The 25,467-nt window shown below is 35.8% G+C and overlaps 1 pseudogene; it reads right to left on the bottom strand.

Annotated features, from left to right (window-relative positions):
• Positions 1 to 17,603: 17,603 nt before the first annotated feature.
• On the bottom strand, positions 17,604 to 20,602 carry LOC149190381 (LOB domain-containing protein 15-like; annotated as a pseudogene).
• Between the last annotated feature and the right edge of the window lie 4,865 nt (positions 20,603 to 25,467).

Genomic DNA, 25,467 nt, shown 5'->3' with positions numbered 1-25,467 from the left:
AAGAAAGTATAATCGCGGTGTGCAAAACAAAAAGAGGTTGTCAAGTCAGCTTGAAATAATGAGCACCATGAACCATGTTCTATCCAGAGACAGACAAAGCATAAGAATTAGCAGCCTGGAAGGGAGAGGGTATCCTCAGCCATGATGATGTTGTCTACCATTAGAGTGAAATGTACCCAACACATTGCAACCGAAAAACCAGTTTTTGACATTGCATCTACATTGCAATTATGTTCCCGATGGATGCGCTGGAAGGAAATATGTTGGAAAGGCCTCTTAAGATATTCTATATGGAGGAACCAACCCTATAGATGTGGATGAGAGATAGAAGAGATACCCAACATGTGGTTTATTAGAGTCTGTGAGTCCCCAAAGCTCTGGATGCTTTGCATTTCCAGAAACCTAGAAAACCATAATAAACCCCATAGACCGATGGATTTAGCCCTCATGTTTGTGCCATTTCCCCTAGACTAGAAAATTTTATATTGTTGTTCTGGATTTATGTGAAGCCACGTGCCACATCCACATGATCCACCTTAGGCAACAGCATCAAAATAACCAGCATGGTAGGAGATGTGCGGAGCATATTTCCTAGAACCAATTGCTTTAACCACAGTTTTCTTCTGCATCAAGGGCTTCATCCAGAATACAATATTGTTGAGAATATGATCTATATTAAGAGGTAAGTCATCAAATATGATGGAATTTCTGCCCTACCAAATTTCCCAAAAAACTACAAGGGGAATGGTCATATGTTTTTTGGTTCTCCCACTCCACCATATCAAACAAGTATCAATTGAATCATGAACCAATGAGTAAAAGTAAATAAGTTTGAGATCCTAGATCATACTTGAGTAACAATCAGACAATCTAGTAGGAGATGATAATTATTTTACGATGCCATCCTGCACAGTGCACATTGACTAGGTCCATACATACCCCTTTTCATTCAGTTTTCCCAAGTTAGTGTTTAGGTCTTCCAAGCGAGCCATGCATATAATATAATCTTCTATGGGACCTGTGTTCTCCAAAATCTGTTGAACTGGCTTATAGTTTGTTCATTGTATGAGATACCACAAATGAACAATGAACAAGTATGTATCAGTAACTGATATGGATCCCTTGTGAAATAGGTCATCCCATGCAATCTCGTCATCATCATCGTTTTTGCAAATGTTAGATCTACGTAACACTACAGTAAATCTATCCCATTTCCCAGCAGCTTCACCTATCAAACCAATTTCCTTTGCTCTGTCCTAAAATTGGAAACTTCCGTTCCATGTATTAATCGCATGGGCAAGGTAAATTATTCCCCTGGAATTTAATATGGTAATTAAATCATGTGAACAGAAAGGATCATAATCCATACCCAGGATTCGATCTCTGCCTATAATAATGTTATTCCCCAAGCCAAAAGACCAGCAAGAGCACTTTAGTAGCCATATTTTGATTTTGTTTTAAAGCTTGCCCATATGGTGGATCCAGTCGATTTCTCGTTCAGGCCATCTCTCATCCACATTTCTGCCTTATTGCCACCTACGTATTTTGTTCGAATGATGTCTCCCCACAAAAGTTTTCCAAATAATCCACACCATAATGATTTAGTTAATAGAGCCCATCTAAAGACTTTCAAGTTCAGGATCCCCCAACCCCCAAATTGATTTTGGAATTGTGAGTTTTTCCAATCTGATTAAATGGAATTTGAAGCATTTTCCAGAGCCAACTCACATGAATTTTTCCATAATTCGAAAAAAAATTTGGATGATAGTGGATGGGAGACACTATAGGTGTGCCCAGTACATCGTGAGTTGTTGCAAAATAGATTGTGTGAGTGTGACTCTACTCCCGAGAGTCAAACACCGGTGCTCCCATCTAGAGATTTTCCTGTGGAATTTATCAGTGATCCATAACCAGTCATTTACTCTATAATTATTAGGTTTGATGTTGAAACCCATATATTTTATTCTCGAACCAATTGGTTGTGTGGCCACGAAAAATAGATTGACAATGTGATTTATCTCCTCCTATTGACCTTCAGCATATAGTAACATTGATTTTCCTTTGTTAATAATAAGCCCTGAAGCATTACCGAACCTGCAAAAGATGTAGTGAAGTGCAGACCATTCCAACTTGGAAATCATTCTAAATATCAAAATGTCATCAACAAAGAAGCTATTTGTAACCTTTATGCCATGACCCAAAGTGAGTCTAGGGAATTGTTGCTCCATACTAGCTGCTTTGATTTTATGGCTGAGTCCATCCATGACAAGTATAAATAGCAGTGGCGATAAAGATCGGCCCTAGCGTAGTCCTCTTCCAGCACCAAAGAATTTAGTGGGATATCCATTTATAATTACAACATATTGTACAAAGGATACTCAGACCATAATCCATTCAATATTTTTCATATCCAAGCCAATCCTTAAGAGAATGATGCGGAGGAAAACCCAATATACACAATCGAATGCTTTTTGTAAATCCACCTTCATGACAACTGCTTCCATTTTCCTCGCGTGGATGGAATGTAGGCATTCTTGGGTGTGGAAACAGCATCATGAATCAACCTGTCATGTAAAAACCCATATTGTCCATGAGAGATGTATGAAGAGAGAGTCAACTTTATTCGAATTGCTATGATCTTAGAAATAAGTTTGTATAACATATTGCATAAGGATATGGGTCTGTATTCCTTAAAGGATTCCAATTCCTTTTGATTCGGAATGGGAGAAATGAACGTGGAGTTGATGGCACTTGTGATGTGTCCTCCAATCCTGGACTCTCCACCATTTGTAGTAAATCTGGCCAAACCAGATCAAGAAAATGAATGAAGAACTTGACCATCCAGCCATCTGGTCCAGGGCATTTATCTTTTGCGAAGGATTTTATTACCTTATGTATTTCCTCAAAATCAATAGGCTTGTATAACTCCAAATTTTTAGACGGGTCAAACATGGTGGGATAGGAGTCTGAATCCCAAATTTGGTCTTCAATTTATGTGCCCCCTTGCGCCTTGTAAAAGGATTCAAAGAAAGAAACAACTTCTTTCTGGATATTTGAAGTGGAATGGACCATGTTTCCATTTGAATCTTTAACTTTCCAAATTGTATTGATGTTCCTCCTGTAATTTGCATACCTGTGAAAAAATTTGGTTTTTATGCCCCACTCTTTAAGCCACAGTGCTCTACTTTTCAAGTGCTAGGTGACCTCTTGAATATGTAGGATCTTCTTCTTTTTATCCTCCAACTCCTTTGTATTGTTGATGAGATATAGGTAAGGGTTTCCAATATTCAAGATCTTGCTGAGTCTTTCCAATTCCCTCTTGATACCAACTAAATCCATTATCATGGATCTTTGCTTATTTCACTCCCACTTTCAGACCTCCGATTTTAATGCCTGTAGTTTCCCACATATAGCTTTCATGGGTGAAATATTTGTTGCCCTGTGTTGTGTCAAGAAATATTTAATCAGATTGTTAAAATTGGCATCCTCGAGCCAGATTCGGTTAAATTTGAAGGGCATACCCAAGCGCATCTCCTCCCTCCTCCAATGTAATTCCCTCCATGCTCAACTCTAAGTTGACAAGTGTCCCTTTTAAAATTAAAATAAAATATTCTCTAAATAAACGTAAAATATTCCCTATAATATGAAATAAAAATGAAAATAAGTATACATATTTGGTTATTTTAAGTAAAAAAAATATAAAACATCAATAATCTTACTTTCATTGTGTTTGGTTAGTTAAAAAAGCTTAGACAAATGTGTTTACTGTAGATAAATGTGTTTATCTAGAAAAAGGTGACTAATATAGATCTCCTCTCCACTTTACTATAGTAATTTGAAAGAATTAACCGTAAACCATAAGGGACACGAGAAGTTCATTTTCATCATTGAAATTTTCAAACTGAATAACAATCTGAATTCCAATCATACCGTAAACAAGTGCAAATTTACTACTACAATCACAGTTAAGGATATTTAACCTTAGTTTAAAACTTGAATCATATATAGAAGAACTAAAACTAGACTTCAATACCAATGTTAGTTGGTACTTGTTCTAGGTTAATAATGTGAAGTTAAATTGCAATAATGATATAGTAATTCTATCTTACCATTTTTCGATAAAGCAAATAAATAAAGGTTGATATACACATAAATCAGTTGATTATGCAATCAAAGGTATGAAAAAAAAGGGTTATTCAATCTATATATGTGTTTAACGACCATTGTTGTGGAATATTGTGTTTGCAAGATTCTATTCAATGAATTATTTGTTATTGGAATCTGTAACTAAAAACCCAAAACAATTCAACTAATAATTATACCAGATGGTACAAAGGAAACGTCGTAAGGAAATAGCATATAGAAATAATTAATGTTTATTTGACAATTGTTGAAAGAAAGAAAAAATATCAAGAAAAGGCAAGGACCATGCTACAATGAAATCTTAATACAATATTGTTTCCTTGAGACTTAAGAATCCTGAGGCCTATGTTGAATTTAAAGACCTTGTCTAGTTATGCCAACATGAATGCCTCGTAAATAAAGAAATGGATTGTGGTTTGATACCTTCAAAATTAGAGGTCATTTTGGTACAATTCCTCCATATTTCTTCTTGATCACTTTCTCCTACTAGAGACAACCTTAATTAGTACAAAGCAATTTTTTTTATAGTTTGAAACATGGTGCAGCGGAAACAATGGTTTAATAAAAACCCATAATGGATCTTCAAAACCCAACAATCACCCCTTTTCCACAAAATATAGGCTCCCATTCCTATCGGAACCCAAAAGCTTTGAAAATAATGGGTTTCCCTTTTCGGGACCCAAAAGACCCTTCAAAATGTTAAAATTGCGCTTTTTTCCTTTCGGGACCAAAGACCTTTGGAAAAGGCTTAAACAGCGATTTTCCGCTATTAAAACAAATATATGAACTTTTACCGCAAATCCATATCTGACCGATCCAACGGCTTATAATGAATTGCAGTATCAGTGATCGGCAGGTGCAAACCTCTTATATTGGCGCGAACCCTCGGTCCGATGTGATATCGTTGATCGCTATCGGCGATTCGTAATGGGTGATTAACACTTAATCAACTCTACTCCCAATATGCTGATGCGATATATGTCCCAAACCCAATAGGATCCAAAACTCCAACGCATAATATTTCAAGTCTGTTTCTTGAATCCGCTAAGTGTTTTAGCGTGATTCTCTTTGTCAATGGCTTTCAACGATGTGACAAGGAAGGTACAAAGGGCCGATGCGATTGGGTTCTGCGGACCCAATAGTAATAAAACTCTAGCCTATAATCGCTTGAGGTCCTGATTCTTCGTTTAAACGCGTTTTAGCCCAATACTTAGTGTATTTTGGGTGTTTTTGCCTGCGGAACCAGAACGAAAGAATGCGCTCACCAATCAATCCCTTAACACCATATCTCCATTAAAACATATGAAAAATATAGGCCAGCATCAATATTATCTGAATTTAGAGAAAAACCAAGCATTCGAGGCCTCCACGGGCCGATTAAGAAATGATGCACACAATACTGTTTTATTCACAATAAAAACACAGAGTCTCGGCCTTAGGCCAGATTCATAGAAAAAGACCTCTGTCTGCCACAAAAATGCAATACAGACACTCTCTCAATGCTCTCGCTCCACTCTCAAAACTCTCCAATCATCTCGCTCATCACATTTTTCTCTCTTTTATCACTCGAATATTTCTCTAACAATGTCTAACAACAATCTTCTATTTCTTAGCTCTCCTTCACACCTATGCAACAAATCTATCTCTGAATCTAAAATAAGATAGTCTCTAACTTATTACAGTAATGAATTATAACAAATTGTTTGAGAGATCCAACCCTCTCAGTAAAAACTAGTTTTGACCAATCAGTCAATGAATTTCAACATGTTTAGCCACAACATGTGAACAAGTTTTCACATTGCTAGCTAAGTCCCGATGCTCCTGCATCAGACTCCCGGGGAAGAAAAGAATTGTCCTTCAAAATTTCAGGACTTACTCCATACTTCTATAGTTCTGATGTTGTCAACCAAATGGAATCTTCCACTGGCTACTCTTTCCACTTGACTAGATACTGAAAATAAATCTGCCCTCTGGTTTTCTTGGATACTCTTTGATCGAAAATAGTGTCTACTTATTTCTTGACTACTTTTGGTACCTGTTCCTCGCAGTTCACGGTTTGAACTTCATCACCTGGAGCTTCTTTCTACAACTCTTTCTCTGCCTCTCTGAATGGATGTAAGTCTACAACATTAAAAATGGGGGATATTCCAATCCCTTCTGGTAACTCAATCTCATATGCATTGGTTGAAAATTTCCTTATAATTTTACAAGGTCCTATCTTTTTCATTTTCAATTTGTTGTAAATTTTTGTAGGAAATCTCTCTTTCCTCAAATGCACCATCACTAAGTCTCCCACTTGGAACTCTTTCTCTCTTCTTTTCAGATCTTCCCTCTGCTTGTATTTGTTATTGCTTTCCTGCAATTTACCTTTGACTTCTTCCTATAATCTCTGCGTCTGTTCTGCAAATTCTTCTGCGCTTGCACTCTTGGCTTCTTGTTTTCCAAAATCTCTAAGCTCATACACTCCTCTTGGATGCATTCCAAAGACAATCTGAAATGGACTCATTCCAGTGCTTCAGTTTGGTGTATCATTGTAAACAAACTCAGCTTGAGCTATTGCCAAATCCCACTGTTTGGGATTCTGATATACTAAACTCCTTAATATATTTCCCAAGCTCTTGTTAACTACTTCGGTTTGTCCATCTGTCTGAAGATGGTATGTTGAACTAAAACTGAGGTTATCTCCCAGTTGCTTCCAAAGTGTCCTCCAGAAATTCCCTACAAACTTGGTATCCCGATTTGATACAATACTTACAGGTAAACCATGCAATCTTACAATCTCTGAAAAGAATAAATTAGTTATGTGTGTTGCATCACTAGTTTTATTACAAGCAATGAAATGTGCCATTTTAGAAAACCTATCTACTACAACATAAATAGAATCATTTCCTCTCTGAGTTTTTGGCAATCCCATAACAAAGTCCATGCTAACAGCATCCCATAGTCAATCTGGTATGGGAAATGGCTGATACAATCCTATATTCTGACTCCTTCCTTTGGCATGCGGACATATCATGCATTTCTCAACAAACTTTTAATATCAATTTGCATTTTCGACCAATAATAAAAAAGCATTCACATGAGCGAAGGTTTTATCTTGTCCAAAATGACCAGATAACCCTCCACTATGTTTCTCCTTGATTATGTTCTCCCTCATGGAACATTTGGGAATATATAACTTGTTGCTTTTCAATAATAGGCCTCCTTGAATGAGGTAGTCCATCCACTAACTTCTGTTATGGCTCATTGGATTCTGAACTGTTGTGTACATATCTATAAAATCTTCATCATCCTTGTACATTTCTATCATTTCCTAAAATCCTACAACACCCACTTTGAACTCTTGCATAATAAAACTTACCCTGCTCAATGCATCTGCTACTTTATTTGACTTATCACTCTTATGCTTTATTACAAAAGTAAAACTTTGCAGAAATTCTACCCATTTGGCATGCTTATGATTCAGCTTCGGCTGGTTATTAATAATTGTAAAGCATGGTTGTCTGAATATAAGATGAATTCTTTTGGCAACAAGTAATGTCTCCACTTTTTCAAAGCCTGCACAATAGCGTAAAACTCCTTGTCATAAGAAGAATATTTCTTCTTTGCATCATTCAGTTTCTCGTTCAAATATGCTATTGGCCTTTGCTCCTGACTTAGAACTGCGCGAACTGCTACCCCACTTGCATATGTTTCTACTTGAAATACTTTCTCAAAATTAGGCAATGCTAAAATTGGCTCTTATGTGATCTTCTTCTTCAGCAAATTAAAGTTTCTGTCTGCTGCTTCTATCCATTGAAATGGTTGATTGATCTCCTTGATTGTCTCAAGGATTGGTGCACAAACTTGACTAAAACCTCTTATAAACTTTCTGTAAAAACTTGCAAGTCCATGGAATCTTCTTACCTCAAATATAACTCTGGGAGTAAGCCAGTTCCAGATTGCTTGTACCTTCTCCGGATCCATCTTCAAGCCCTCTTTGGAAACTACAAATCCTAAGTACACTAGCTCCTCTTTCATGAAACTACACTTCTTCAAATTTATTAGTAGTTTCTCTTTCTGCAAAGTTCTCAGGACCAACTTAAGATGCTCTAAATGCTCCTCTTTACTTTTGCTAAAAACCAGAATATCATCAAGGTACACAATAACAAATTTACCTACATACTCATTTAAGACTTCGTTCATTAGTCTCATGAACGTGTTGGGTGCATTAGTGAGCCCAAAAGGCATCACTAACCAGTCATACAGTCCACTATTTGTTTTGAAAGCAGTTTCCATTCGTCGCCTTCCCGAATCCTTATCTGATGATACCTGCTATTCAAATCTATCTTAGTAAAGTATCTAGATCCACTTAAATATTCCATTAAATCATCCATTCTCGGCAAAGGAAATCTATACCTGATTGTAATCTTGTTGATAGCTCTGGAATATGTGCACACGCTCCATTCCCCTCCCTTCTTCGGATTGAGCATTGTTGGTATAGCACATGGACTAGGACTTTCCCTAATCAGCCCCTTATCCATCAGTTCCCGTACTTGCCTTCCAAATTCTGCATTTTCTTGAGGAGTTAGTCTATATGCAGCTTTATTTGGCAAGCTTTCTCCTAGTATTAAGTCAATGTGATGACTAATACTTCTAATTGGTGGTAAGGCATTCAGTAATTCATCCACAATGATATCAGCAAATTCATCTAACAAAACTTTAACTTCTTCAGGCAGATCATCTAAATTTGTGGAGGTTAATATTACCTTTGGCCTTCCTACGATAGCAAAATGCAACTCCTCGCTTTTCACTACCTCCTATAGCAATTCTTTCCCACTTATCAACATAATACTATTTCCAGGCATTCCTTTATCAGCATCATTCTTCAATGGCAACAACGTGTGCTTAGTTCCATCCTTCTCTATGGTATAGGTGTTTCTCCTCCCGTCATGAACCGCTTTTCGATCAAACTGCCATGGTCTCCCTAATAATATATGACATACATCCATGGGCATTACATCGCATAAAATCACATCTTTATATGTACCAATTTGTATCTCAACATTGCATTGTTCTGCCACAATGACTTGATGCCCCTTCTGTAACCAAGACACTCTGTAGGGTGTAGGATGTACTGTCTTTGCTAACCCAAGCTTATCCACCATCTCTATGGACACAAGATTGTCAGTGCTTCCACTGTCAATTATTACCTTACAGCACTTACCTTTTGATTTACAGGTGGTTCTGAACAAGTTCTTCCTCTGTGTAGGCTCTCCAATCTCTATCTCTGCTCTAAGTAAAGTTCTTCTTAATAACAGTGATTCACCTTCTTTAGGGGGTTCTTCCTTTTCCACAAGCCGAGGTGGTTCTAGCTTTGCCTCAGCCACATTCGCACTTCTCTGACTTACTGATTTGTTATGAGGACAATCCCACGACATGTGTCCCCATTCTCCACAGGTATAACCCCTAAAATTTCTTCCTCACCCTCTTCCTCTGGACGTGAATCTTCATCTACTAGATTCACCCCTTTGTGGTGGTCTGCTACTTGAGCTTCCTGCTTCATGTTAATGTTTTTGTCCTCTGGATCTGGTAGCTCCTCTACCTCGTGCTGAGCTTATTCCTCTTTCTCTTTGACTCTGCTTCCTTAAGATCTTCTCCTCTGCCTTCAGACTTGCTTAATAGGCATCCTTAGTAGTTTTCAGACTTAACAAGCTAATCTCATCTTGTATCTCATACCTTAACCCATTTACATATCTAGCTATCTTTTCCTCATCATCCTCTACATGCCTTGCTCTAATACTCAGTCTATAAAATTCTTTTGTATACTCCTTAACAGACATTCCTTTTTGCTTTAAATTTTGCAATTGCTTAAAAATATTCAAATGATAGTCCTTAGGAAAAAACTTGGCTTTCATTTTACTTACCATTTTGTCCCACTACTTGATCTTTGGTTTCCCTCTCCTCATTCTTGATGTCTGTACCTCGTCCCACCAGATGGCTGCTTGACCCTTCAATCTAGTGACTGCAAACTTCACCATCTTCTTCTCCTCAACCTCTTCATAGTCAAAGTACTGGTCTATGGATCTGATCCAATCCATAAGCTCCTCTATATTTAGAATCCCTTCATACATAGGGATTTCCACCTTGGGTTTGCCTCCTACTTTTGCCAGCATCTTCATGACCTTGCTGGTCTCATTGTCTTCCTCTGCTTCCTCCACTTCAACAGTAGATTCTTCTGAAGAGCCCTCAGCTCCTTCTTAGGTGCTCTTCTCTGAGCAGTCTCAATTGTCTCCATTCATGCACGCAGACTCCACACCTCTTCCAATAGAATTGCATTTAGTTCTGGTCTTCCTCGACCAATTCCTCTCCTTGGCAGCATCTTCACTGCAAACAATTCTTTATTCTGCTCTGATACTAAAAATGGTGTAGCCGAAACAATGGTTTAATAAAAACCCACACTGGATCTTTAAAACCCAACAATCACCCCTTTTCCACAAAATATAGGCTCCCTTTCCTATCTGAACCCAAAACCTTTGAAAGCAATGGGTTTCCCCTTTCAGGACTCAAAAGACCCTTCAAAATGTTAAAACTACACTTTTTTCCTTTCGGGACCAAAAACCTTTGGAAAAGGTTTAAACAATGCTTTTTTGCTTTTAAAACAAATATATGAACTTTTACAGCAGATCTAGATCTGGCTGATCCAACGGCCCAGAATGAATCACAGTATCGGCGATTGGCAGGCGTAAGCCTCTTATATCGGCGCGAACACTCGATCCGATGTGATATCGTTGATTGCTATCGGCAATTCATAATGGGTGCTTAACACTTAATCAACTCAGCTCCCGATATGCCGATGCGATATACGTCTCGTACCTGATAGGATCCAAAACAACAAGGCATAATATTTCAAGTCCATTTCTTGAATCCGCTAAGTGTTTTAGTGTGATTCTCTTTGTTAATGGCTTTCGGCGGTGCGACAAGGAAGGTACAAAGGGCCAATGCGATTGGGTTACGTGGACCCAATAGTAATAAAACTCCGGCCTATAATCACTTGAGGTCTAGATTCTCCATTTAAATGTGTTTTAGCCCAATACTTAGTGTATTTTAGGTGTTTTTTCCTGCAGAACTAGAACGGAAGAATGCGCTCACCAATCAATCCCTTAACACCAGATATCCATTAAAACATATGAAAAATATAGGCCAGCGTTAATATTATCTGAATTTAGAGAAAAACCAAGCATTCGAGGCCTCCACGGGCCGGTTAAGAAATGAGCACACAATACTGTTTTATTCACAATAACAACACAGAGTCTCGGCCTTAGGCCAGATTCACATAAAAATACCTCTGTCTACCACAAAAATGCAATCCACACACTCTCTTGATGCTCTCGCTCCAATCTCAAAACTCTCCAATCCTCTTGCTTATCACATTTTCCTCTCTTTTATCACTTGAATATTTCTCTAACAATATCTAACAACAATCTTCTATTTCTTAGCTCTCCTTCACACCTATGCAACAACTCTATCTCTGAATCTAAAATAAGACATTCTCTAACTTATTACAATAATGAATTATATCAAATTGTTTGAGAGATCCAACCCTCTCAGTAAAAACTGGTTTTGACCAATCAGTCAATGAATTTCAACCTGTTTAGCCACAACATGTGAACAAGTTTTCACATTGCTGGCTAAGTCCCGATGCTCCTGCATCAAAACATGTGTCTACAAAGGACTATAACAATTTTGTAAATAATATTTGAATTTCTATGTGATTTAAGATCTACCCTTGAATAAAAATGGACATATCTCCAATCTAGAAATTAAACCCAAGAATAACATCAACTACACCTCTTCTTGAGAAAATTGCATGTGTTTCTCTTTTGAATGTTGACACACCTTTGTATTGTTTCCTTTATGATCCTTGAAACTATTCAAAAGATCACTGTCATTTCTCTTTACTCCTAAGATTTTGTCATGTTCTTGTTTCATCTAAAATATTTTGCTTAAGTAAATCTATCTCATGTCATGTAGTTGAAAATAATGTAGAGATCATTCAAAAAAAATTAAACCATTTTATCTTGAAAATCTTGCAAGTGTGGTCCATAAGCACCACAATGAAAATAATTCTTTTTTAAATCAAAATACCATACCTCACCTTGGTTTTAAAATACTCACTGCAAAATTTATATAACCTACTCACCTATCTAACTAGTAAAAACATGAAAGAGTTATTGTGAATTTTGCATTTTAGACAAGAAACATAGGGATAAATTTGACAAAAAAAATTGGATGAAGAAAAAACATGCATGTGGAAATTATACATAGTGACCTTTGTGGTCCCATGAGAATTTAGTCATTGGCAAGTCCAAATGATTTTATGACATCCATCGACCATGCTACAATGAAATATTACTGCAATACTGCTTCTTTGAGCCTTACAAATCATGAGGACTATGTTGAAGTTAAATACCTTGTCTGATTATGCCAACATGAATGCCTCGTAAATAAAGAAATAGATCATGATTTTCTACCTTCGAAATCAGAGGTTGTTTTGGTACAATTCCTTCATATTTCTTCTTGATCACTTCCTCCTACTATAGACAACCTTAATCAGTAAAAATAATTTTTTGTATACTTTGAAACATGTGTCTACAAAGGACTATAACAATTTTGTAAATAAATTTTGAATTTTATGTGAATTAAGATCTATCCTTGAATAAAATTACACATATCTTCAATATGGAAATTGAACCCAAGGATAGCATCAACTACACCTCTTCTTGAGAAAATTGCATGTCTTTCTCTTCTGAATGTTGAGACACCTCTGTATTATTTCCTTCATGATCCTTGAAACTATTCAAAAGATCACATTGTTCTTTACCACTAATATCGTTGTTGTCTGCCATGTTGTTGTTTTTTCAATAGCTGATATGAAGTTGGCCACTTTTGTTCTTTGTTGAGACAGTAAAAAATATATGGACCAGTGGCTTTCATCACTTCAAGAATAGTAAAAACAAGGATATTGCGAAAAGAACTCCAGCACTGAGAGAGATTTGGTAGCAGTTGTGGAATTGGCAAACATGTCTTTCTCTGTGGTGTTGGCTATTGGGTATAGATTTCTTCAAGAGCAGGAAAAACAAGGCTATTGAGAAAATAACTCCAACACCGAGAGAGATTTGGTAGCAGTTGTTGAATTGGCGAACATGTCTTGCTATGTGGCGTTGGCTACTGGGCATAGCTTTCTTGATCTATTAATGAAAAAAGTAAATTTGCAGTTTAGTTGTGATCTCTTCCTTGTCCCTCTCACAACTCTGGGTATTCTTTTTTATTTCTTGATATCATAAAACAAAGTTAACAACCTCTAGGTTTTAATGGGAAAGAGTTGATATATCATTGCCATGTCAAGCCTACCTATGCAAAACAATTAGTTGGTCTTTAGATGGCTCACCACACATCATTATCATCGTCCTCCTCTTGTTGCAGTGGATCGAAGGATGAGTTGGGAACATTTGAAACCTAATATTATAATTCATTTATACTTACTATATTTGAATGCAACTCTTGATATTAAGAATTATGAAATTATGTATTGAGTACTGAATAATTTTGCTCCCAATTATAGTGAGAATCCTTGTATTTAAGTGCATTGAAAATGTTTATATGCATGGGAATAATCATGTCCACTGGCAAAGTTATAATGAATGTAAATAAATTTCAAGCATAATCACGATGAAGACACCTAATTTCTCAATATAGACTTGATTAAGATATAAATTTAGCAAGAAGTCATGTTCATAATTGAATACTAACAAAAAATTTTGTCGCTACCAACACGAAATGTTCATAGATTGTGCGGAGTGCAGAGGTGTGGAGGAAGAAAGCTTCCTTCGCAACTCCGCACACTTCATAATGCATCAACGTTGTGGAGCTTTGTTTAGCCCCCACCTACCACCTCGTTTCTTCCTCCGCACTTCGCACAATGTATCAATATTATGGATATTTGTTTAGCCACCTCCCCCTAGCCTCCCCAACCCCCACCCACTCTCTTACATAAGGGACTTGGACCCCATCAGCTCTGGAATCATTGGGAAAAGTAGTAGCAATGGCAAGCATAATGTGTTAGTGTTAGAGCACTCACCAACGGAATGACCACTTTCAAAATCAGTTTTTTTTCTTTAAATTAATCTTTGTTAGGAACTGACAAATACCAAAAATAAGTCACCCTCCACGAAGGGAATTATGTCACATCAAGGCTCACTCAACCAATGGAAAATAAGAAATAAGATTTCGAAAACTTAGAAAAAAAAATTTAATTTAATAAAAATAGTAAATCTTTGGTTAAAGTTACAAAAACTTGGCAAAATAGTTTTATCCATTAACTACCAAATACCCAAAAACCAAATATCATGTAACCACTACACAGGTTATATTCACATGTTCAACACACTATCAACCATTATATGCTATAATAATAATAATAATAATAATGTGACCACTCTATTTTAATTCTAATCATTTATAACATTGATTTTTATATTTCTTTTGGATACGTTGTCAAAATTTTCAAGTTGTATTAGATAGTTTGACATTTATAATTTTCATAGATATGGTGTAAAAAATAGTATGTAAATGTTATATTTGGTAAAGAAAATTTATAATAAAATTTATTTTAATGTTTAGTAAGTTATATTATTAATCATTCTTTAAATTTTTTAATATATATTTTAATTTTGAAATATTTTTGAAATTATTAAGTTTTTAATTAAATTATTATTATTATTATCATTATTATCCAATTTTAAGGTCACGGATAAGTCTACGAAGGCATGCATACTCTACCTCCTCTTGTTTTGAACCTATGACCTCTAGGAGGAAACACGTGATCTTAACCATTAGGCCCACTCAAGTTGCTTTTAACAAAATTTTCAACATTAAATATAAGATTATAATGACTTTCAAATAATCATCTTTTTATACATTGAAATAAATCAACATCATATTGCAAAGGAAATGTCATAAAGCATAAATTGAAGAATAATTACGACATGGGAATGGGAAAATCTAAATAAGATGCGGAAATGTAGCAGAAATGAAATTCTAAAGCTGTATAAAGTTGGTTTAGGGTGCCTAAGGCTATGTTTTTTGTTAATTATTGAATTAATTTTTGATATAAATCTCATAAAATTATGTGTTATTATAGCTTGTAGCAATGTTCTAACCAATAAAACTATCTACACATTTTGGAAGATCAAATGGCAACAAGTTTTATTTGGATTCCATTTGGTTTACTAATATTGATGCTTCTACATGGTTCCTATTCATATTCATATAAGTGGGATTCTGGTCATGCTTTTACCTTCCTTACAGTGGAACGATGTTCAAGGTAGACATGATATTATTCTTAGATTATTATTTTTTTAAATTTCTTTTTGGGGTAGGGCTTTGGTTCTAAATCAATCATTTTTATATTTTATATTGTCACCATAAACCCAAATACGCCCATGAGCAATTCTTCCATTTATAATAAGAAAATTATAATTCTAAATCAATCATTTTTATATTTTATATTGTATAAACCATAAATGGAAAATTGTCCAAGGCCTACTGGAAAATCTCTTATATGGTAGAACCGAACTGTGAGATGGTTATTCTATCAATAGCATTATAGAAATAAAGACAACGATGAGGCTTGGGAATTCATACAGTAAAACTTTATCGAATGCCTACTGAAAAAATCTCTTATATGGTATGTACTTAATAATGAGATAAGTATCATGTCAGTAGTATTGCAGCAAAATTAGCGAAGTTAATCATGTCTCCCAATTCCCAATATCTCTCATTGCGCTACATGACTCTTTGTTTCAAAATAAAACGTCAAGAGTGATCAATGTCACATCTATTAACACGGTGATTTATCCAAGAGATAAGACCCTAGTCATTTCTATGTCAATTAATTTAAGATTCAGAATTTCATGTTAAAGTAGGTAGTTCAGTAAGTTACAATCTTATTTATCCATGCAGAACGATGTTTCCTTTCATGGGCTTTTCTATTATTGTTCCCTACTCATTTCATGGGATCTATGTTTTTTTTTTCATTATGCTTACACTCACTATGTAGAGCATATCTTGATTGTAGTAGTACGAATTTTAAGATCTATTTAGTGAGATAACGATTGCAATATCCATGGCTGTTAACAGATAATCCAACTCAGCAAATTCTTATTCTGACAAGTTCAGGTATCGTAGCATTTCTATTGCAATAATTATTTGTTTTTTAACATTAGATTTGAAGATTTTATTGAATAATATTAATATTTCTCTCACTCAAATTGTAACATATCACATGTTTCCTTTCATGGGATTTTATATTATTGTTCCATACTCATTTCATGGGCTCTATGTTGTTTTTTTCCATTCTGCTTACACTCACTAAGTAGAGCATATCTCGATTGTATTAGTACGAATTTTAAGATCTATTCGGTGAGATAACCATTGCAATATCCATGGTTGTTAATAGATAATCCAACTCAGCAAATTCTTATTCTGACATGTTTAGGTATCATAGCATTTACATTGCAACAAGTATTTGTTTTTTAATATTAGATTTGAAGACCTTATTGAATAATATTAATATTTCTCTCACTCAAATTGTAACATATCACATATGTCTTCACTTACGTTCTTTCTCCATATACTATTGACTTACTGACATGTTCAGGTATCATAACATTTACATTGCAACAATTATTTGTTTTTTAACATTAGATTTGAAGACCTTATTGAATAATATTAATATTTCTCTCACTCAAATTGTAACATATCACATATGTATTCATTTACACTCTTTCTCCATATGTTATTGACTTACTAACATGTTCAGGTATCATAGCATTTACATTACAACAATTATTTGTTTTTTAACATTAGATTTGAAGACCTTATTGAATAATATTAATATTTCTCTCACTCAAATTGTAACATATCACATATGTCTTCATTTACACTCTTTCTCCATATGCTATTGACTTACAACGTTTTCTTTGCAACATCTTGAGAAATTGCTAGTTATAAATCCCCGTATTCAATCTTTTTAATCTCTAAAAGACCTCCAAAGAGTAAATAGTGGTACTAAAATTTAAAATCCAAACTCAACAACTATAGCCTAATTAATATCTTAGAAGAACAATATCAGCTTTTGCTAGATTGCAAGGGCTCTCCATACCTTTCTATATGGAAATGCAATTCAGGTTTACAGTTATCTAAGGAGATTTTATTAGAGATGTTATTATCCAATATGAATGAATATTGTGAGAGTTTTCACTCACTATTCACAAATATTAAAACATTGGCAATATGATAATGGCGATAACCTGCATGCCTGCATATATAGAAATAAAGAATTCTCATCCAATTGTTGGAGATGGTTTTCTCATAATGATGACTAGGGACCATGCCATTGATTACTAATAGTTGAGGTGTCAGCCATAGTAATTGGAATGGTCACTCATGGCAGTATAGTTGGTAGAAGCACTGCCTTGGGAGTAAACAACAGAGGAAGATGGCATCATTGAATCTTGATGAGAGGATTGGTCAGGTGGCTGGTAGTGCATGGTTGCTGCCTCTGAGTGAAATTTGTATCTCATGATCTCTGCTCTCACTGAGTTGAGCTCTGACTGTAGGGACAATGCTTGTTGTTGCAGTGAGGATATGGCTCCCATACATCCATACACTGGATCTCTCAAGCGAACGTTGGCTTCATAAACCAAGTTGTTCGCTGCATCTACTCGCTGGCTCTCAGGGACTTCTTGTTCAAGCCCAACCCCACAAGAAGGAATCAAACACCAAATAAAAATGAAAATTGCACATATTCATTATAACAATATTTTTATCATCATGTCACTCTTCCACTAATACTCTAGCAGCCTCCCACTAGCAAGGAAATAACTGAACCTCTGAAAATTGCACATATTCATTATAACAATATTTTTTATCATCGTGCCACTCTTCCACTAATACTCTAGTGGCCTCCCACTAAAAAAGAACTGAATCTAAACCTGGGTAACCAAATAACAATCATTCTGCCCAACCAACCTAAATAACCCAATTTCCCAATTCACTAAGATATGAACCTTTAACAATCTCTTAACCCATTTAAAATAAAATAAAATTCTCATAACTAACTCAGTGACTAAACCATCATCTTGATAATAAATTATTAATTATCAGCATAAGAAAATTCATTAAAAAATGCCACTACGTTATTATGAAGTAAAGAGAAGTTACAGTTATATGCCAACATCTTAGATAGGAGCTTAGTGAAGAAGTAGAATGCCCCTCCTCCACCTTTACACTAAAAGCCAATAACAAGTTTTAATGTGTACAGCTAATCTGCCAAAATTTAAATTTAGATCATTGTTACACCAACTAGTAACACTAACTAATCAAAAATTAAACTTCAATCACCATTACAATGACTGCAACTAAAACACAACACCAAAAATCTTTCTACTAATAGTTACCCATCCTCTTACTAGATGTATGGCCTAATATATCCTTAAGATTTAGAACACTTAGGAGGTAGAGGCATATTAGGCTAGGTTTAGATTGGAGTTCTCAAGAGATCAGATGTATATGTGGGTATTTTTATGTAGATTACAAATTTTGTAGATATTCTGTAAATTGTAAATTTTAGAGATATTCTAGAATCTGATTATTAGAAAATGGTTCAAACAAAAACTAACATTTTGGAAATATAAATTCACCATATTAGAGTTAGGTCTAGATTGATATCGAGTTAGGTTTAGATTGATATCTTGGTGCAATAAAACTGAAACCAAACCCTTACTACGAGCATCTTGGACGTGTGTCCTTAAGCTTTGGAGCCTTAAGATATTAGAGGTATATTAAAACTAGGTTTAGATGGGTCTCTTGGTGCAATAAAATTAAACCTAACCCTTACCAGGAGCATCTTGGACATGTTGCTTGCACCGAAAACCTTGTGAACAAACGCGAATTTTTTAGGCTCGTGAGGGGGCTAATATGGCGAGAATAGCCAAGAACAAGTTTTAATGTGTAAAGCTAATTTGCCAAAATTTAAATCTATATCATTGTTACACCAACTACAAAGACTTACCAATCAAAAATTAAACTTCAACCATCATTACAATGACTGCAACTAAAACACAACACTAAAGCTAATCTGCCAAAACTTAAATTTAGATCATTGTTACCCCAACTACTAACACTTACCAATCAAAAATTAAACTTCAGTCATCATTACAATGACTGCAACTAAAACCCAACACCAAAAACCATTCTAATAATAGTTACCATCCTCTTACTAGTTGTATGGCCTAATATATCCTTAAGATTTAGAACATTTAGTAGGTAGAGGTATATTAGGCTAGGTTTAGATTGGAGTTCTCAGGAGATCAAATGTATATGTGGGTATTTTTATGTAGATTACAAATTTTGTAGATATTCTGTAAATTGTAAATTTTAGAGATATTCTGGAATCTGATTATTAGAAAATGGTTCAAACAACAACTAACATTCTGGAAATATAAATTCACCATATTAGAGTTAGGTTTAGATTGATATCTAAAGTGCAATAAAATTGAAACCAAACCCTTACCAAGAGCGTCTTGGACGTGTGTCCTTAAGCTTAAGAGCCTTAAGATATTAGAGGTATATTAGAGCTAGGTTTAGATGGGTCTCTTGGTGCAATAAAATTAAACTAAACCCTTACCAAGAGCATCTTGGACATGTTTCTTGCACCGAAAACCTTGTGAATAGATGCGAATTTTTGAGGCTCGTGAGGGGAAAAATATGGCAAGAATGGGCACTCCTGAGCATAGCGCCTCCTCAAGAGCTTTCAGGTTGCGCATGAAGTGATGGTGTTTAAATTCCCCGGGGGCTAAGGATTTTCCTGCACCCCATGCGATCTGCATCTGTTAATTTCTTAAAACTCGCTCTCCTGGAAAAGCTCTCAAAGTTTTCCATGAACCAACAAATTCAGACAATAAGTAAGGAAATTTAAATTGTTTCTATTCAAATCACATGATCTTCAAAACCAAAAGCACTGAGACCATTGTTGGAATCTCATATTAAATGATAAATTAAAAACCCAAAAGCATTGAGACCGTTGTTGAAATCTCTTATTAAATGATAAATTCGATCAGTAAATACTATCACCTTAACTGAGCCATATCACCTTCACATGAGTCGTATGTTATCCCTTCCTTGTCTGAAAGGGTTGAGTTATCTCTTACACTCAGGGAAACATCTATTTTTCCATAGTCTACTAGAAAATTACTTTGGCACTGATTTCTTGATTAGGGCAGCATATTTACTTTGCCAGTTTGTTTGGGCTGTGTCTTAATCTTTGCAGTGTTCTTCTTGAGGTTTGTTCCTCCCCCTACATGTTGATTGACCTGACTCGTAGCTGTTTTTTTCATTTGCAATCCTCTTCTCTCTTTCTTGAGGTTATGGCTTTTGTGAGAATGTTTGAGGTTTGATAGAACTCTCTCATGTGATTTTTTTCCATTAGCTCGACTATGTCCATAGGTATCTCATCTTCCATTACAAAAAGCTTCTGCCTACTTTTCTCATACTCATGTTTGAGGAAATCATGTTGAGGTTCCTTGTCTCTCCATGCTGACATAAACGGTAAAGTGCCCTGAGACGTATGAAAAGCATTGGTGCCAGCTTCAGATAAAATTGAAGTTGAAGAATTCTGAACCAGAAAATGAGTAAAACCTTGTTACAGAGTTGTCTAATTGTTTATGAGGAGGAAAATGTAACTTCAATCTGCGCATTCTTAATGAATCAGAAGCATATTAAAGTAAACAGATCAAGGTTTACTTTAGTTTATTTATGTTAAAGCAAACAGCGTGCAGTGGAATATAAAATACAAACATAGTCAATAAACACATACACAAATGACACAATGATTTAACGTGGTTCACCCAACCAATCTGGGCTACGTCCACCAAACATAGGCATCAGCAATTTTTATTATCAAACAGGAGATTACAAAATAATCAATTTCCTCACAAACTCTCTACCATCCCAATCTGTACGAACATCTATTTTATAGCTAAGAGAATATAAATGACTCATAAATCCTCTTACAACAAATATAGGATGCATTAACTCTCTCCCAACAAAATAGAGATAATATAGCAACACAATCTTATTGTTGCCACCTACTAAGATTTTTGCCCATTTTATGAAAACCAAAAATCTCAACAATCTCCACCTTGATAACAATTAGCCTGATACCCTGTTTCTTTATTATTTTTATTTTTCTGCAAGCCAAGAGAAGCCAAACACCAACGCAGCTTCTCTAACAAAACTGGTTTCGTGAACATGTCTGCACAGTTCTCCTTTGTATGCACCTTGTTAAGAGGGACTCCCCTTTCAGTGATAACTTGTCTCACAAAATGGTACTTTATTGGCGTATGCTTTGATTTACTATGATAGGTCATATTCTTAGCCAAATGTATTGCACTTTGACTGTCACAAAATAACTTGATGTTTTCCTGTAACCTACCAAACTCACCAAGCAAACCTTTCAACCAAATCGCTTCTTTGCAAGCATGAGAAGCAGCAATTTATTCTGCTTCAGTAGTGGATAAAGCAACAATGTTTTATAGCTTTGACATCCAGCTAATAGCTCCACCTGCAAGAGTAAAGACATACCCCGAAGTTGACCTTCTCTTATCAAAATCACCTGCAAAATCGAAATCAACATACCCGCAAACAAATTCACTACTCTTATTGTAAGTGATACAATAACTACTTGTGCCTTTCAAATACCGAAGCACCCATTTCACTATTGACCAGTGTTCTTTACCTGGATTTGCCATATACCTGCTGACAACCCCAACTGCATGTGAAATATCTGGTCAAGTACAAACCATCGCATACATCAAACATCCTACTACATTGGCATATGGAATTCGAGACATATATTCCTTTTCTTCATCTGTATTAGGACATAAACTGGAAGAAAGCTTAAAATGGGAAGCTAAAGGGACTAACACAGGCTTCACATTGTCCATACCAAACCTCAAGAGTATATTCTCAACATTCTTATGTTGTGATAGCCACAGCTTACCATTGCTCCTGTCTCTGAAAATCTCCATGCCCAAAATCTGTCATGCTGCTCCTAGATCGTTCATATCAAATGTCCTTGCCATCTGAGTCTTTAACCTATTGATTTATTCAATGCTTTTTCTTGCTAAAAGCATATCGTCAACATACAACATTCAGATAATGAATATGCCATTACTTAATTGCTCAAAGTAAACACAATGATCATATTCACTTCTTATATATTTTTGACTCAACATGAAAGAATCAAATTTCTTGTACCACTGTCGAGGCAACTGCTTCAGACCATACAATGATTTCTTGAGCCTGCAGACAAATTTCTTATGCGATGTTGAACAAACCCTTCCGGTTGTTCCATATAAATTTCCTCATCTAAATCTCCATGTAAAAACGCAATCTTAACATCTAGTTGCTGTAATTCTAAATCAAGCAAAGCGACTAATGCTAACACAATTCGAATTGAAACTATTTTAACTACTGGTGAAAAAATCTCATGAAAGTCAATGCCTACTTTCTGAGAAAACCCTTTTGCGACCAACCTTGCTTTGTATCTATCCTCTGTATCATTCACACCCCATTTTACCTTGAAAACCCATTTACATCCCACAGTTTTTCTATCTTTCAGAAGTTCAACCAAATCCCATGTGCCATTCTTACCTAAGGCCACCATTTCGTCCTTCATAGCTGCTTTCCATTTGTCGCTTTTCGAACCTTCTATAGCTTCCTGATAGCACAAAGGTTCATCGTCATAGCGGTAAATGCAACTGAAGTAACATAATCATCATACCTTTTCGGAGGGCGTTTGATTCTAGTGGACCTCCTTAAGGATGTTTCTGGCACTTCCACAATTTCTTGACTACCATCTGTAGGAACTTCTTCATAACCAGCATCTGAGACCTGTTCATGATCTACATCTGAACCCTGTTCATAATCTGATTCTGAAACCTGTTTATCTGAACTATGGTCATCATAACTATCATTAGAAGAGCTTTCAAACTGAATGTGTTGAAAATTAGATACATCATCCTGTTCATTATCTACATCTAATTGTAGAAGAGAGGATTCATTAAACTTTACATCTTTGTTGATGATGATTTTGCAGGTAGTAGGATCCCACAATCTATATCCCTTTGTTCCATCACCATATCCAACAAAGACATACCTTTTTGACTTTGGATCTAATTTAGTTCGTTGATTTTTAGGCACTAGAGCATATGCATCACAACCAAACACTCTAAGTTTAGAATAATCACAAGGGTGTCCTTTCCATACCTCTTGAGGAATCTTGCAACCTATCGCCATTGATGGTGATCGATTTATCACATAACAAGTTGTAGCCACTGCTTCTGTCCACAATTCCTTCTGCAAACCAGCGTTACTCAACATACTCCTGGCTCTCTCCAAAAGAGTCCTATTCATGCGTTCAGCAACTCCATTTTGCTGAGGAGTATAAGCAGTGGTCTTATGTCTCTCGATCCCTACATCCTTGCAATAGTTTTCAAATTCCTTGGACGTAAACTCACCACCATTGTCAGTTCTTAAACATTTTATAGTTCTACCAGTGATGTTTTCTACCAACGCTCTAAACTGCTTAAAAACTGGAAAAACATCAGACTTCCTTTTCAACATGTAGACCCACACCTTCCTAGAAAATTCATCAATAAATGATACAAAATATGACGAGCCACCATATGAATTTGTAGGTGCCGAACCCCAAACATCTGAATGGATATAATCAAGTATTCCTTTACTAGTATGTTTGCTTGTTTTAAACTTTTGCTTACTTTGTTTACCAAACAAACAATGCTTACAGAAATCTAACTTTCCAAACCTTAGATTAGGAAGTAACTTGCGATTAGCCAAAAAAATTAATCCTCTTTCACTCATATGGCCCAACCTTTGATGCCATAGGCAAATGGAACTACTGTCATGTTCAGACACTGTAGACACATGATCTGACCCTGTTCTTCCTTCTAATTGAAATAGATTTCCTACCTTCTTAGCTTTCATTACTAGTAAGATACCTTTGTAAATTTTCATTACTCCACCTTGAATTACAGCTTTATATCCATTTGTGTCAAGTGCTCCTAGTGAAATCAGATTTTTCCTTAAATCTGGGACATGTCTTACATCAGTTGACAGTTTGGTTGTACCATCAAACATTTGTAGCTGTATACTCCCTATTCCCACAATATTGAATGTGACATCATTTCCCATGTACACGAGTCCATCATTAATTGATCTATACGTCTTAAACCATTCTTTATGGATACACATGTGGTTTGATGCACTGGAATCTAACAACCAATGTTGATCATGTTTTGACAAATTAACTGATAATACTTCATCACTCATACCTAAACCTGATGTGGAACGTGTATCTGTCGTGTTTGCTTCCTTTTTCTCTGTCAAAGAGGCTTCTTTAGCAGCTTGCTATCACTTCCAGCAGTCCTTCTTAAGATGTCCAGCTTTGCCACAATGCCAGCACCTCACCTTACTCTTCTTCCCTTTTGACTTTGAACGCGAGTCGTTGTGTTTAGCAGAGTTTCTCTCTCTAGAACGACCTCTAGCCATCATTACTTCTGATGTAGAGGTGTCTGCATTCGGCCTCTTCCTCGTCTCCTCGGACAACAAAGCTCCAACAACATCATAAAACCCGAGGGTTTATGTAATACTAAAGCTTATGGAAGTAACAAAATGATCCCACGATTCGGGCAATGAACATAATAGAGTTATTGCCTTATCCTCTGATTCAAATTTTACATCTACACTTTCTAATTGCACTAGTAGAGTATTAAAAACATTCAAATGATCAGTAATCGATGTACCTTCCTTCATCCGCAAACCGTATAACTGTCGCTTCAGGAGAATCCGATTTGTCAATTATTTCGTCATATAGAGCTTCTCAAGCTTCGACCACAGACCTGCAGCGGTTTTCTCTGACACGATGTTAAATAGAACATCATCAGCCAAACACAGTCGAATTCCGCTCAAAGCTCTACCATCCAACTCATTCCATTCATCCTCCATCATGGGGAGAGGCTGTTTGTTTTTCCCCAACAACGCCTTTGCCACGCCTTGTTGGAAAAGCAGATCGTACATCTTTACCTTCCAGATCTCGAAGTTGTTTTTGCCATTAAACTTCTCAATTTCAAAACGAGCACTCTGAGTTTTCGCCATCTTGTATCAACCAAAAAACAATCTCCAATGCCAACTTGTTAATCA

The sequence above is a fragment of the Pinus tabuliformis genome, chromosome 3_1 (assembly GCF_031772625.1).
Source record: "Pinus tabuliformis cultivar Carrire ecotype Pingquan chromosome 3_1, CPIR1, whole genome shotgun sequence".
Taxonomy (NCBI): Eukaryota; Viridiplantae; Streptophyta; class Pinopsida; order Pinales; family Pinaceae; genus Pinus; species Pinus tabuliformis.
The sequence above is the reverse complement of the archived record's forward strand: the minus strand, read 5'-3'. Positions and strand labels throughout refer to the sequence as shown.